Consider the following 14,589-nt stretch of genomic DNA (forward strand, 5'->3'; position numbering starts at 1 on the left):
TTTAGGTGCGAAAACGTAACCTCGGAATACAAGAGAAAATTGTGGATAAAATTCCTAAGATATGGATGTGAGGCATGTACACAATTCCTGATAACATTAATTCCTAAAATATTAATGAAAAGCGTCGGTACATTCACCGTTATAATCTATACCTAAAATCATTGGTGTGAATCACTCATACAACTTCTGTTGCCTGATAACTGATCGCAATAACTCATAAAACGGTACACGCTTCGCAGTACACCTGCGCGCCCACGTGGTTTGTGGAGACGCAGTTTCTAGATATTGTGGTCAAATTTCAACAATATCACATCACGCAATCACGAACAGTCAACATTCTTTAAAACAAACATGAGATCGGACAGTTAGTGATGACGGTAGTCCAACAAACTCTAATGTTCAAACACGTGGTTGGCTCCCTACGGACGAAAGGTACATAAAGCAAGGAAAATTACCGAGAAGGCAGCGCTATTAATATTTAGAAAAAATAAAAGCTTACACAGCACAGCTGAAGGCAAACATACATACGGAAGCGAGTGCTCACTTCTTATCGACACAATTGTGTGGCGCTCTTCCGGCGGATCCAAGTCTGCTATAGAAATTTACTAAAAGAAAAATCTGGCAAAGTTTTGTATTCCTTGCTGCGAGAAGGCAAAGCAATTTTTTTGAGTCGAAAGCTAACAGCTCTCCTCTCTCCACGTAACAAAGAGCCACGCGTCAGTCTAACTCACCCTTCTTCGACTGGAGTACAGCTGTGGACGCTTCCCGTACCGGCGGCAGACTGCCTCCCTTTTTCTTCTCTAGCCTCTTCACTCTCCGCGTGACCTGGAAAACCCAAAGATGGCATTTTCGCCACCAACCTAACGCAGGTAGATTTCTCACAAGTAGCGCCAACCTCTTTGCCTATTTGACCAATACGAGAGTTGGTCTGCTGCTGAATATGTATGACTATCACAGACTTTCTGCAGCAGGTTATGCCACAGTCTAGCAACGTGACACACAACGACATTCATTCAATTATACCACTATAAGAGTTATGAAAAAAGAGAAACAAGGAAAAGAAAGAGAAATGTCAGTAAAGTGGGCTGCCGGACTAATGAAAGGTGGCTACAGGATCCTTTCAACTGCAGCAACAATAATCCACTGAAAAAAAATCGATGTATTTGTGGCTTTTGTAACCTTCTCTCTGTGTTTGTCAGTTACCTCTCCCAAGGCTCAGCTTTCCTCTATCTGTAGTGCCGCGTAGTTTGTACGTCACATTCCAGAACATGCGGAAGGGCAATGAAAGCGGGTTCGATCGCAATGACAACAACGCACGGGCCAACGACAGCGATCGGGGTTGGGAAAGTGGGTCACATTCTGGCAGGCAGCGGCCACGGCAGACGGGCGTGCCGCGGCTGGCTCTGTTTACGAGGAAGCCGCCCGAGAACGGCCGGCGCGCGGCTATTCTGCCAGCAGGTGAGTCAGGAGCCGCCAAAGTTAGCCGCCGCGAAGGCACAGTGTTTGGGTTGCGGCGGTGGGGGCCGGCCCGCCGCCGGCAGCGCCTCTGGCGGCGGCGGCGGGCGGCGCCCGGCAGGTGTGTGCGTGAGCGCCGTGGCGAGTGAGCCGTGATTCGCGCACACACTCGGACTACGTGCTACCTGCGTGCAGCCGCCGACCGCAGCCACATCCGGCAAGCTGCCCCGCTTCCGGACAGGAGCAAACACCGGCGCCTTCGCTGCGCACCAACAGTGGACGGCCGACCCGGTAAGCTGGAAAAGCTTGTCGATGACAATGACGTAACACCATCGACTCACGTTCTCCCTGTTGATACTGAGCCATCAAATACTGCTAACTGTCTACACTAAACTGCTAAACATAACCAGCTGAAATCTCGAAATTTTATTTTTGATATAATAAAAAGCGAAAAGAATTTTAAAACTTATTCCTGTTGCGGTCTGAAGTCCGAAGATTGGGTTGATGCTTGCCCTCCAACATAATCTAAGCCTCTTCAACTCAGAAGCTCATAAGGGGAGGCAACGACGTTGGGATAACAGATTCTTTCAATCTTGGTACACCTTTAGTCCGCCATTAAAGCATCATAATGTGAAAGTAGTAAGGTTTACCACTGGCAATTCCCAGAAAATCGCAAAAAAGTTTTACGCGTCCATTATGTGCATCATATATCTGTACTTAGCTGCATGCTGTAAGAATTCATTGTGGTCATGTGGTTAGCCTTCTTCCGTAGCATGTGGATCGTGGACGAGGCGGTGGTTGGAGTCCAGCCAACGCTCACTATTTCATCTGTATTTTTTTCATCTCTGGTGTCGTTATTTTATATCACATTTTAGAGGTAATATAATGAAAAAAAAACCACAGGCATTTTCAGGAAGTTATAGTGAATTCCCTACGTTAGTTGACTATTTACTATTTGTAATTGAATTTTCAAGGACGACGTCAGGTGGCTTGCGGAGTATGGATGTAGATGTAGATGTAGAAAGCCCACGTCAGATCTCGATAAATAATGATGCGAATGACGTTATTCAAAATCAGTAATGTAGTAAGTTACCGTTGCCAGGCCAAACGAGTAATGTAGGATTAATTGTCGGATGTGCAACACACAGCACACGTTGTCACGCACACATGGAAAACATAAACTGAAACTTCATGCAAATTTACGTGTTTTTAATTACATTACCTCTCAAATGTCGTACAAATTAATGAGTGAGACCAGTGATGAAAAAAAAAAATAAATACATGAGGCAGGAGTCGCAATGTCGCCCCGCCCACAACCCCACGAACGCTAACCACACGGCCACAAGGTCGGTTCCTTTGCACAGACACATGATTGATGTAATAGCCAGGTAAAACTTCTCTTGCGATTTTCTCGGAATTGTCAGAGTAGTGCACCGTACTACTTTCACTAGCTGTACAAAGTCTGAAGTAAATTCGTGTTCCTAACGTTTTCGCCTCCCCTTGTCAGAGTAACTACTGCCTCCTACATCCATATTAACCTGCCCACTGGTTTCCAGCTACAATTCTACTCCGCCATCTCACACACACACTTTCCTTTCATTACCAAATAGACGATTGCCTGATACTTCAGTATATTTCCTGCCGACCGAGCCCTTCTATTTGTCAAGCTACGTCGCAAATATTCTTTTGCAGCATTTTGCTTCTGTATTTGCTCATTAATTACTCGAACAACGGATATAATCTTCCGCATTCTTCCATAGCAGCACGTTTCAAAAGCTTTTGAAGTGTTTTCGTCTAAAATGTGTGCTGTCCGTGTTTCGCTTCCGTACAAGACTACACTACAGCGACATTCCTTATACTGTTAACGCAATTGAACAACAGGAGTGATGCATTGTCGGAAGAGAGGACATGTCCCGGGTTAGCTGCAGTTGTGCTGCGATATACATAATAGGACTAGAAAGGCTTTGCAACAGTGAAGTTCCGGTAGTACAAGGACGAAATGCAATGTTGAATTCAGCAACAATGAACTGATGCCAACAGTTTGAACACGGCCGCCCAGGCTGGGGTGATGCCCATCGTGAAGTTACACCATCTACAACGACATCAGACGACAATGTGAGTCAGCGTTTCAGCAAGCTGAAACAACAAATTTCTCTTATTTAGAAAAACTTTTCATGCCATAGCCAATCTGCATTTTACATGTTCTTTTCTTCGGCCATCATCCGTTATTTTGCTGCCCTAATGGCAACTGTTGTACTACTTTTCTATTCTAGTTGCCCAGCAACGCCTGATTTAGTTCAACTACATCCCATTCCCCTTACTTTGCTTTTACTGATGCACATCGTTCAAGTATCGCACAGTCCACTCCGTTCAACTGCTCTTCAAAATCCTTTCCCGTCGCTGACGCGATTGCAACGTCATCAACAATAGGTCTTATAATTAAACGTTACCCTGAGACTTTTGAGTCTCTTCATTACCTACGATAATGATCGAAGCAGAAGGAATGAATTACAATTTGTACTGTAGCCGAGACAATGTGAGGGAAAATAAGCGGAAGATATGAACTGAAGTTTGTATTGGGGAGGGCACTCAACTTGGGTAGTTCATGCAGTATTGTTGGCCATTGTTAGCATTTCTGCCTAGCAGGCAAGACGACGAGGTTACGAGTCCTGGCCCCAACAGAAATTTTAATTCATTTCTTCGTAGTCATCGACAATATTCAAAATTTTCTTTGTCACACAAGTACATCTGATAGAAACTATTATGCTCTTTTAACAAACAGAGAGCATATTAGAACGATGCTTTTTGTATATGCATCCTATGTTTCTTGCTTGTGTTTGACGCGATAAAAACACTACACAGTAACTCTTAACATGCGTCTTCACAAACAATTAGCGTTAAATGTAATTGACTATTAAGGAACAGCAATGATTTCCGTAATGCTCGCCATAATATAAGATTTTATGGTCTTTCGTTCCCGTGAACGCAGTGGCTACTTAATCACATGAAACAAATATTCGTGTGGTGTTAGCCGAATGTGTCAAGATATTATGATATGTTTTGTCTTCCTCTATGAGATCTAAGTCAGCGAGCACAGTTATATGCTATGGAAGAAGTTTAAGTTACCCGCACTGCGGTTCTGGTGTATCGGGCATACCACTGCTAGACCAGAGTATTTACTTTCTCTTAAAATATCGCATTTTAAACAATGTTTACTTGGGACCCTTCTCCCTCTTGTGAAGTTTAGTATGAGACAATAGAAGTAATTTGCAGAAACTCGAATTTTTATGACTTATCGGATTGCGATCGGAGAACTACTGCAGAATCAGAATTTGCAAAAATAATAAAAAAAGGGCTCAAGGTCAGAGAGAGGAAGGTAGGAGAAGAGATGGACAGAGGGGTGGGAGGAAATGGACAAATAAAACAGGCAGAGATAGGGATGAGGAGGAGATACAGGGGATAGGCAAAATAACGTGAACTGTGGTAGTAATGGGATGATTGTGTTTGACGATCAACAACGGAAGTGTTACGTGTCGTGTTGAACTCTGCGTGTTCAGTGCGGACTAGGCATGAGTGTAGGTTGTTTATGAGCAGCACACACTTCATATTTGCATTCAGAGGCTGAGGTCGATGTTCAACGAAAGACCTAACAGGTCTTGGTTGTAGGAGTCCGATTACCTGGCGCATCAATAAACAAGACAGCCAACTTATTGAATGTTTCAAGAGCACTGTTACACAAAACAAGGGAAGACATCATCTTATAAACGTAATAGTGGGCAAAAATCTAAACTAAATAACAGAGATCGTCCTACACTAACACGCACTGTGTGAAACCGACACAAAACTACGGCAGCAAAAGTGACTGCAGAGCTCAATAGCTATCTTCGAGAACCCGTATCTATCGACAGTGTCCGCCGAGATCACCATGAAGTGAATATTCATGGAGGAGCTGTTATACCGAAACCCTTAGTGACGACAACCATCGCAAAGGAGCGTAAAAATGGTGTCAGGAACATAAATTCTGGTCGGTTGATCAGTAGAAACACGTCATATGATCCGACAAGTCAACGTTTCATTATTTGCAACATCAGTCTGGGCTGACGTCTGGAGAACGCCAAAAGAAACCTAAAATCCTGACTGCATGATTCCAATTGTAAGGCATGGAGGTTGAAGTGTGATGGTGTGGGAAGCAGAAGCTGGATATTCTTCTGGTAGCATCATTGCTCTCAAGGCCCGTGTTACAGCAAACGATTTTAAGTGATCAGTTTGCACCCCATGATTCTAATGTTGCTCTCCAACAATGATGCCATATTTCAGAACGATAATGCACCCATTCACAAAGCCAGGACAGTACAATCGTGATATGAGAAAATAGATATCTACAAGAGACAGTTGGTGAGCACTGCATACTGTATTAGCCTCACAGCACGTTTCTGAGCAATGAAGACAATCTTTCTTAATGATGAGTTACCTCAGAGAGTTATTCTGTATGACGTTATTGAATAAAAATGTGTAAAATATGTCAACTTACTGATTTGTCTCTTCCCAAGAATTGCAGTGATTCAAGTACAAATGTGGCTGAACTAAGTTTTTTTAAGATTTCTAAAGTGCACATTTTCCAGTTTAACTCATCAATATGGACACTTCAACATTTTAAAGTTTCCATCCTATTTATTATTTCTTCACCATGTGTTACGCTTATCATTGGTATAGTACCTCTAGATGTGCAGAACTGAATATGTTGCGTATTTCTAGAACTGAGTGTGAGACCATTCGCAAAAAAACCAGTCAAAGATACTTTCAAGGACATTGTTTACCATTTCCTCCATTTCTGTGTGTATACTTGAATTGATCACAATACTAGTGTCATCTCGAAAAAGGACTACTTTTACTTGTATGTTATACAGAAGGTCATATACATACGTGAGTAACAATGAGTAATATTCAGCCTTGGGAAGATTTCCCCTGAGTCACAATAATTTCCTGAGACTGCAGTGGTTGAATTGCAATCTTTAGGTTGGATATGACATTAGTCGGCTATACCATCAATCCTGTTCAACTTCAATTTATTTAGGCAAATACTGTGATTTACACAGCCAAAGCCTTTAGATAGATCATGGAAAATTCCAGTCGACGCTATTTTATTATTTAATGCTTGTAAAATTTTACGAGTGAACCTTGTAAATAGCATTCTCAGTAGACCTATATTATTCTAAAATCCAAACTGTCATTTCCTGAAGATACTGTTACTCATGTGACATACTATTCTAGAATATATCACCCTCTCCTAAATTTTAGAAAGTTGTGTTATCAGTGAAACTGGTCTATAGTTACTGACATCTCTTCCGTTGTCCTTTTTAAAGAGGGTTTTCACACTGGCACATTTCATTCTCCCAGGAAAAATGCCTCGAATTAGTGACACACTACATATTTCAGCTTAGACAGTTCTACTTATGTGGTAACAAATCTTTAGTGCTCTATTGGAAACACAATCAAAACCAGATGACCTTTTATTTGTGAGAGAATGTATAATGACTGAATTTTCTAACACTTGTTTTAACAATGCACTAAATTAATTTTTCTCTTGAACTGATAATCTTTATACTTTCTACTATATTTAATAAATTATTATTCAATATATTTGCCACCTGTGACATATCACTTATAATTGTTCAACTGAATTAAATAGTAATGTTATCCTGTTCTGTGGCTGGGTGTCCTCTCTCGTTTTACTACATTCCACTTACCCTTAAGTCTGTTGTCAGAGTTACTGATTTCTGACTTTATGTGCATGTTCCTTGATTTTTAATAACTTTTCTTAGTAATTTCAAGTGTACAAATGTTGCAGCATCTGTACTTGATACCTTTCGCTTTTTCTTTCGCAAAATGCTTTAATCCCTCTGCTCATTCATGGTTTTTTACATAGCTATTTAATATCCTTTCTGATTATGTGGAAATGAATTTCTCATGGACTATATCAAATTCTGTTTGAATCTGACTCATTGTAAATTTCACCCAGGTTAGCTCTTGTAAACTATTCTTAAAACATTTGTGCTGGAGTCATCAGTTATTGTAACTGATTTCCACTGAGGATTACCCACACTGTATAAGACTATGCTATTTTCTTACAACAGTGGTCCTATTTTCTATATTAACCGATGCTGGAAAGTTAATTACTTATCTACAATTGTAGGATCCAAATAAGGCATCTAGATTATTTTTTCCTATCAAAATCTTTTAGTAAACCTATATGTATGTCACCACAATTATTAACTGTTTGCTGCTGTCTGATAGTGTGCTGAGAAATCCAGATAACTCATAAAGAGTACAAAATTGCCCCATGGCGAGCTATATACAGTTACAATTAAAAAAGTGAACTATTTTTCAGTATTAATTCGTAGGTACACAACCATGTATAGTGATCATTACAAAATCTGCTTGTCTCAGAGTTTTTGAACTTAATATACGTAAAAACTTATTTCCACATACACTCCTGGGAACGGAAAAAAGAACACATTGACACCGGTGTGTCAGACCCACCATACTTGCTCCGGATAATGCGAGAGGGCTGTACAAGCAATGATCACACGCACGGCACAGCGGACACACCAGGAACCGCGGTGTTGGCTGTCAAATGGCGCTAGCTGCGCAGCATTCGTGCACCACCGCCGTCAGTGTTAGCCAGTTTGCCGTGGCATACGGAGCTCCATCGCAGTCTTTAACACTGGTAGCATACCGCGACAGCGTGGACGTGAACCGTATGTGCAGTTGACGGACTTTGAGTGAGGGCGTATAGTGGGCATGCGGGAGGCCGGGTGGACATACCGCCAAATTGCTCAAAACGTGGGGCGTGAGGTCTCCACAGTACATCGATGTTGTCGCCAGTGGTCGGGGGAAGGTGCACGTGCCCGTCGACCTGGGACCGGACCACAGCGACGCACGGATGCGCGCCAAGACCGTAGGATCCTACGCAGTGCCGTAGGGGACCGCACCGCCACTTCCCAGCAAATTAGGGACACTGTTGCTCCTGGGGTATCGGCGAGAACCATTCGCAACCGTCTCCATGAAGCTGGGCTACGGTCCCGCACACCGTTAGGCCGTCTTCCGCTCACGCCCCAACATCGTGCAGCCCGCCTCCAGTGGTGTCGCGACAGGCCTGAATGGAGGGACGAATGGAGACGTGTCGTCTTCAGCGATGAGAGTCGCTTCTGCCTTGGTGCCAATGATGGTCGTATGCGTGTTTGGCGCCGTGCAGGTGAGCGCCACAATCAGGACTGCATACGACCGAGGCACACAGGGCCAACACCCGGCATCATGGTGTGGGGAGCGATCTCCTACACTGGCCGTACACCTCTGGTGATCGTCGAGGGGACACTGAATATTGCATGGTACATCCAAACCGTCATCGAACCCATCGTTCTACCATTCCTAGACCGGCAAGGGATCTTGCTGTTCCAATAGGACAATGCACGTCCGCATGTATCCCGTGCCACCCAACGTGCTCTAGAAGGTGTAAGTCAACTACCCTGGCCAGCCAGATCTCCGGATCTGTCCCCATTGAGCATGTTTGGGACTGGATGAAGCGTCGTCTCACGCGGTCTGCATGTCCAGCACGAACGCTGGTCCAACTGAGGCGCCAGGTGGAAATGGCATGGCAAGCCGTTCCACAGGACTACATCCAGCATCTCTACGATCGTCTCCATGGGAGAATAGCAGCCAACATTGCTGCGAAAGGTGGATATACACTGTACTAGTGCCGACATTGTGCATGCTCTGTTGCCTGTGTCTATGTGCCTGTGGTTCTGTCAGTGTGATCATGTGATGTATCTGACCCCAGGAATGTGTCAATAAAGTTTCCCCTTCCTGGGACAATGAATTCACGGTGTTCTTACTTCAATTTCCAGGAGTGTATGTAGTAATCACTTGTGGCTTACTGCTGCCTTGCACACTATGGGCTAATATGGTGTAACAGTACGACAACCATTTGTAGCCATGGTGTGTGATCGTTACCTGTAATTTTCCACATGTTTAATAAAATATGTACCATACCTTTATAGTCGTTTAAGGCAAGCGAATGGTGCTGGTTAATTTCAAATGAATAGTGATGGAATCAACCAATTGAAACTAATTGATTAAGTCGGTTGCTGGAAAAGAATCAACTCATTGGGTTGTACTTTTACGTATTGGATGTATTAATCATTCTTTAGAATGAAACCAGCCTGTTGGAGCAGTTGAACAAAACCAGTTGACACAGTCCACTGTCGTTTTTCGTGTTGATTGAGTTATTCGTTCCCTCTTTTCAAGTGAAACCAGTCTATAATTTTTCTTTCAGTTGAACAATGTATTAATACTTTCAGCTGAAACCACTCCTTAACATTTTAGTTGATGTAGCTATCGATTCATTCTTTTGAATGAAACCAGTGCGTGGTACTTTCATTAGTTTAACTAAAGAAGCAGTATGCAGCTGGGTTATACATACCACCCAGAGGTATGTGAAAACAGAAGATTAAAAATAATCATTATAAATTTCATGGCATTATGTAGTGAATAGAATGATTCTTCTTTTCATCATATTGGTCAGCGTACAAAGTTGAGATTTGATGTTCTCATAGTGGTATGTGAAGAAGAAAGGAAAAGGACTAAATTCTAGGGACTATTTGCACTCAGTTTTACTGAACGCTGTGAAGATGATCAGTAACTAAAAATTATTTGAGCCTGTGAACGCAAATTCAGCCTTTTGTTTGGGTTGGAAGATGAATATTGTACAGAAAATTACCTTACGAGTCATGTACACACATATTATACCCTGCAGACAAGCATGTTTGCAGTTCACGCCCTTTGAAAAGTAGCAGCATTGTTTCATAGCGATGAAGAAGTACTGTTCACGCTCAGATATTGGTACTTCACTTTCACACTGAAGCCTCTCTTTAGCCATAACTGTAAACCAGGAGCAGCCAAGAATGTGTCTCACGGGCAGTGTTCTGTCGCGAGTGCTGTAGTGCTGTCTCGCTGCACACTACCCACACTGCCACGCAGTCTGAGTGCGAGGAGCGAGAAGAGGATGAATCTGTGGACCCGCCGCTTTTAAATAGCAGGGCAGTCGCACTGTGTAAGATTTGGTTTCTGTATTTCACATTTCTCAACAACGTAGACGATGACCACAACAAATTGTCAGTATTATGGAATTATTTTTGGCTCACTGAAAACGATATAATTTTTATAAAGTTCAGGCTGTTGGTATTCGGGCAGATGCAAACAATTCCACAGATGTTTGCACTTAAGTTGCCACATAATAATTACTTATTTCTTTTCGTACTTAAAGGAAGGTCTTTCTGACACACACATTCATCGAAAAAAAAAAGAAATTAATTGTGGGACTTCCACAACTCATTACGCAGACATAGAGACCCTTCAAGAGGAGAGCAGTGAAGCTGTCTTGGGCAGTTTTAATGTAACTCAATTTGTATTTAAAACGAGAATTACGGCATACTAGTCAGTTACATCTGAACATACATATGGCCGCTTTCTACTGAGATGGCAACCAGCCTCGCAAATGGCTCGAAAACGGTGACAATGAATTCCTGAAGCTTCACATTTTCTTTAACATCAGAGAGCTTGGGGAACTGCACTCTGTCGCAATTAGTCCTTTCTACAATGGGATTTCCTTTTTAAATGCATCAAAACAGAAATAAGTTGCTTCTTACTTTGCAGTTCCCCACAGTAGACAATGTGCAGTCAAAAAAATGGCTCTGAGCACTATGCGACTTAACATCTGTGGTCATCAGTCGCCTAGAACTTAGAACTAATTAAACCTAACTAACCTAAGGACATCACACACATCCATGCCCGAGGCAGGATTCGAACCTGCGACCGTAGCAGTCGCGCGGTTCCGGACTGAGCGCCTAGAACCGCGAGACCACCGCGGCCGGCAATGTGCAGTCAAGTCCTTAAAATGCAAGATCTGTAATCTGTTCTGTATGTTGAAATTTTCGTTCGTGCATTCCCTTTTTTCATCATAAATTCGACAATAGCTGGTTTTAATTCGAAAAAAAGAACATTCCAGGCATGTCTCTTCACGTTATCGACGTACTTCGCAGTAATGTATAAAGGCAATGTACTCTTCCTTCAGTTTCATCCAATATGGTTGCAGCAGACAGTGGAAATTTTACTATTCGTACCACCAAATTTTTCACGTACCCAGGTTCTTCTTGATACACATAACAATGAATCTTGCCCGTAGATCATTGTAATTCTTTGCTCTTTCTTCGTCAACTGAACTTTTAAATTCTTCCTACATGGTATTTTAATGTCTTTTCACAACAAATTTCCTGTATCTGTCCATTACGTGACTGCTGAATAGATATTGAGAGTTTCATTCCTCTGTTCTGTCATTCCCATTCAGTTTTAAAGACCTGTGACGATAGGTTGTTAGCTGCCTCTTTTTGTGCAAACAGCCACGGAACCTATGAATGTGCTTCATACCATAAACAACAGCGAAAGGTAAACAGAGTGGTACCACGATGCCGCAGAATTAGGAGAGTTGTGCCTACTGAGAAATGCCACACCCCAGTACTTAACGGAACGCCGCGCTGTACAGGGTACTTCCGAGAAGGACCGAGCAAAGCCGATACAGGCCGAGCGTAGGCGCTCACTGCCTTCTCGCCTGCGGTTTCGCACGTGGCGCCGTGGCCGACCCTGGTTTCGATAGTCTGAACCAAATTTCGCACGCCGCTGCGAGGTACAGCATTTCGAATCACCTGATTCCCTGCGCATCGGGTACTGTACGAGAACATTTGATCATTTAGGCATTCTTAAATCCCGATTGTTGACTACAATCTGTTGTCGCATATAGTCACTGTTATTGCCATCCCGATATTTTCTGCCAGTTAGTAGCTTGTAGTTTAGTTTTTCTTGCATGTTTATGAGAATCTGTTTTCTTAAATAGGGAACTTGGTGTCTGGGTCAAAATCCCGAAAGTCTCGGCGGTGTGGGAATTAATGAAATCATCTGACTGTATGAAAACTGACTTTCAATTCAATGTGAAACAGAGTATCTGCAACATGACGAATTCATCGAAACTATATTAACTGAAGGAATGCAAAGAAAATTAACGAATGATAAAAAGTATCACTCAGGAAGAAAATACTACCGCGAGAGGTGACAGTAGATACTTAAAGGGAGCCGGAACGATCCATTTCCTCCATGTTAATTTTAGCAAATAGAAGGAACATTTTTTCTAAAACCATTAAACACATTGAACTGAAATTTTGGAGTACATGTTTAGTGAATATTTCTCTACTAAGTTATAATGTCATGTCAAGAAATACTTATCGGTTATTGTTTTACAATTTTTTTAAACAGACGCTTATTTTTCTCTAAAATTTTGAACTTTTTCTTCTATAAATCGTGAATTATACAATATTTTTTTGTGGAATTTGTTATCAAAATGAAGGAAAGAAGTAAACAATATTGTGTATAAATTTCATTGATATACTGTTAGCAGTTATTGAGAAAATGTTCCTCAAAGATGAAAATTTTCAAGTTATGGGGAAGAGCTTCCAAAGCTTTTTAATACATTACTGCCCCATATGGTGGATTATCAGCATTATCAGCATCCGCTTCTTTTTCCAGTGTTAGTTTCCTTTTCACTGGTCATTTATTCTCTTTTGCTGTATGTTGTAGGCTTTTGATTCTTCTTCCTACACCTCTTAGTCTCTCTTCATCAATTAGGCGCATTGTGGAAATAGTTGAAAGGTGGCTATACTGAGTTACAGTGCCAGAGACTGCGCCAAAGATTATTATTCCGCCGCCTCCACTGGTGCAATAGTAGTTCAGAGGATGTCGAGGACAGTTGTTGTTCTGTTGGGCGAGAGAGTAGATGCTGTTCGGTTGGCGTAATGTATAGATGGAAGAAGTTGCAATTGTCAGAGTGTATTTGAGGAGATGGGCTTTTGATTTATGATTCTGGTGTAATGGAAAATTTTCGTCAATATATAATGAGGAAAAAGTTATTACAGTCTTCTTTAATGACAATGCCTCTTGCTCACAGGTACAGTCAACAAGGCATGTGGCTCATGTTCATTTATTAGCCTTGTAGTTCTGGTTTCTATGTGCAATTATAGTATTTCTGGTTTTTCAATTAGTTTATTGTAAATACTGTTTAAAATATTTTGTCGGATTGAGAAAGATCCGAGCCAGATACGAGACTTCGTAACCGGTCACACAGCGACTAAAATTATTGCTTTTATTCATTACTTTCTTTTTAATTAAACGTTTCAACACATCATATTTGATAATGTTTCCTTCATTGTATGTTGCCACTGCATCATACACTCCAAAATGCAATGTTATTACCTGTACAAACACTCTTTTCGAAATCCTAATCCAAATTAAATTATTTACACTTTCATTTGGATTTTGTGTTTTCCCTTGTAAACACTTTTCCAATAAACTTGGCTGTGATAAATCTCTGAGTATGGGCTTAATTACATCAAGTTCAGCATTTGGCAAACTGTTTTTATGGGCTTACACCATGAGTCATCACCTGTGGGTCACATTGCATGTTGTGGGAGCTCATTTGTTTATGCAGTATGAAAAATAATGCCCATACTGCTCTCCTCATATGCTCAATGCTTCTTTTATTTTGCCTAATTGCACACCCATAATTCCTCTGCAATGTATTAATTGCTTCCTTTGTTAATCTTCATCGTCCTCCAAGGGTCTTACGATCACTAAGCTTCTAGGATCCTAATGTCTGCTTTAGCTTGCGCAAGCGAGCACTCATGTGCTTCTGCACACATAATTCCGCAAAGATACGCTGCTTGCAGCCAGCGAGCGGCGCCGTCAGAGGTGACACACCAAGTCGCTACAACCGTCAAGCGGCGCGTAAAATTTGCAGCGATAAAAAATACACTTAGAATTCACTTAGAAGGGTGAAACTTGACTTGTTTTATTCGGAAAACTACAAATAGTTTTATAATGAAAAAAAAACAAACGAAAAAACGTTAATTTTTTTCATTTTCATCGTTCCGGCTCCCCTTAAAGAGCAAGTGATACAAGTCAACAAACAATTGAAAATAATTATAGCTAAGAAGCTTTCTGTATTCGTCACCTCATTATTTACCGAAAGAGAAT

At 41.7% G+C, this 14,589-nt stretch overlaps 1 protein-coding gene across 4 annotated transcripts in view; it reads left to right on the forward strand.

Annotated features, from left to right (window-relative positions):
• Positions 1–14,589, forward strand: part of LOC126267417 (RNA-binding protein Raly-like) — a 381,807-nt gene that overhangs the window by 134,527 nt on the left and 232,691 nt on the right. For 2 of the 4 annotated variants that reach the window (XM_049972648.1, XM_049972650.1), the window contains exon 1: positions 1,559–1,746. The exons of the other annotated variants lie outside the window; for them this stretch is intronic. The gene's annotated coding sequence lies outside the window, so the exon portion shown is untranslated. Of the gene's footprint in view, positions 1–1,558; positions 1,747–14,589 lie in introns of those variants that run through there. 4 annotated transcript variants of the gene reach the window in all.

This window comes from Schistocerca gregaria, chromosome 4 (genome assembly GCF_023897955.1).
Source record: "Schistocerca gregaria isolate iqSchGreg1 chromosome 4, iqSchGreg1.2, whole genome shotgun sequence".
In the NCBI taxonomy this organism is placed as follows: domain Eukaryota; kingdom Metazoa; phylum Arthropoda; class Insecta; order Orthoptera; family Acrididae; genus Schistocerca; species Schistocerca gregaria.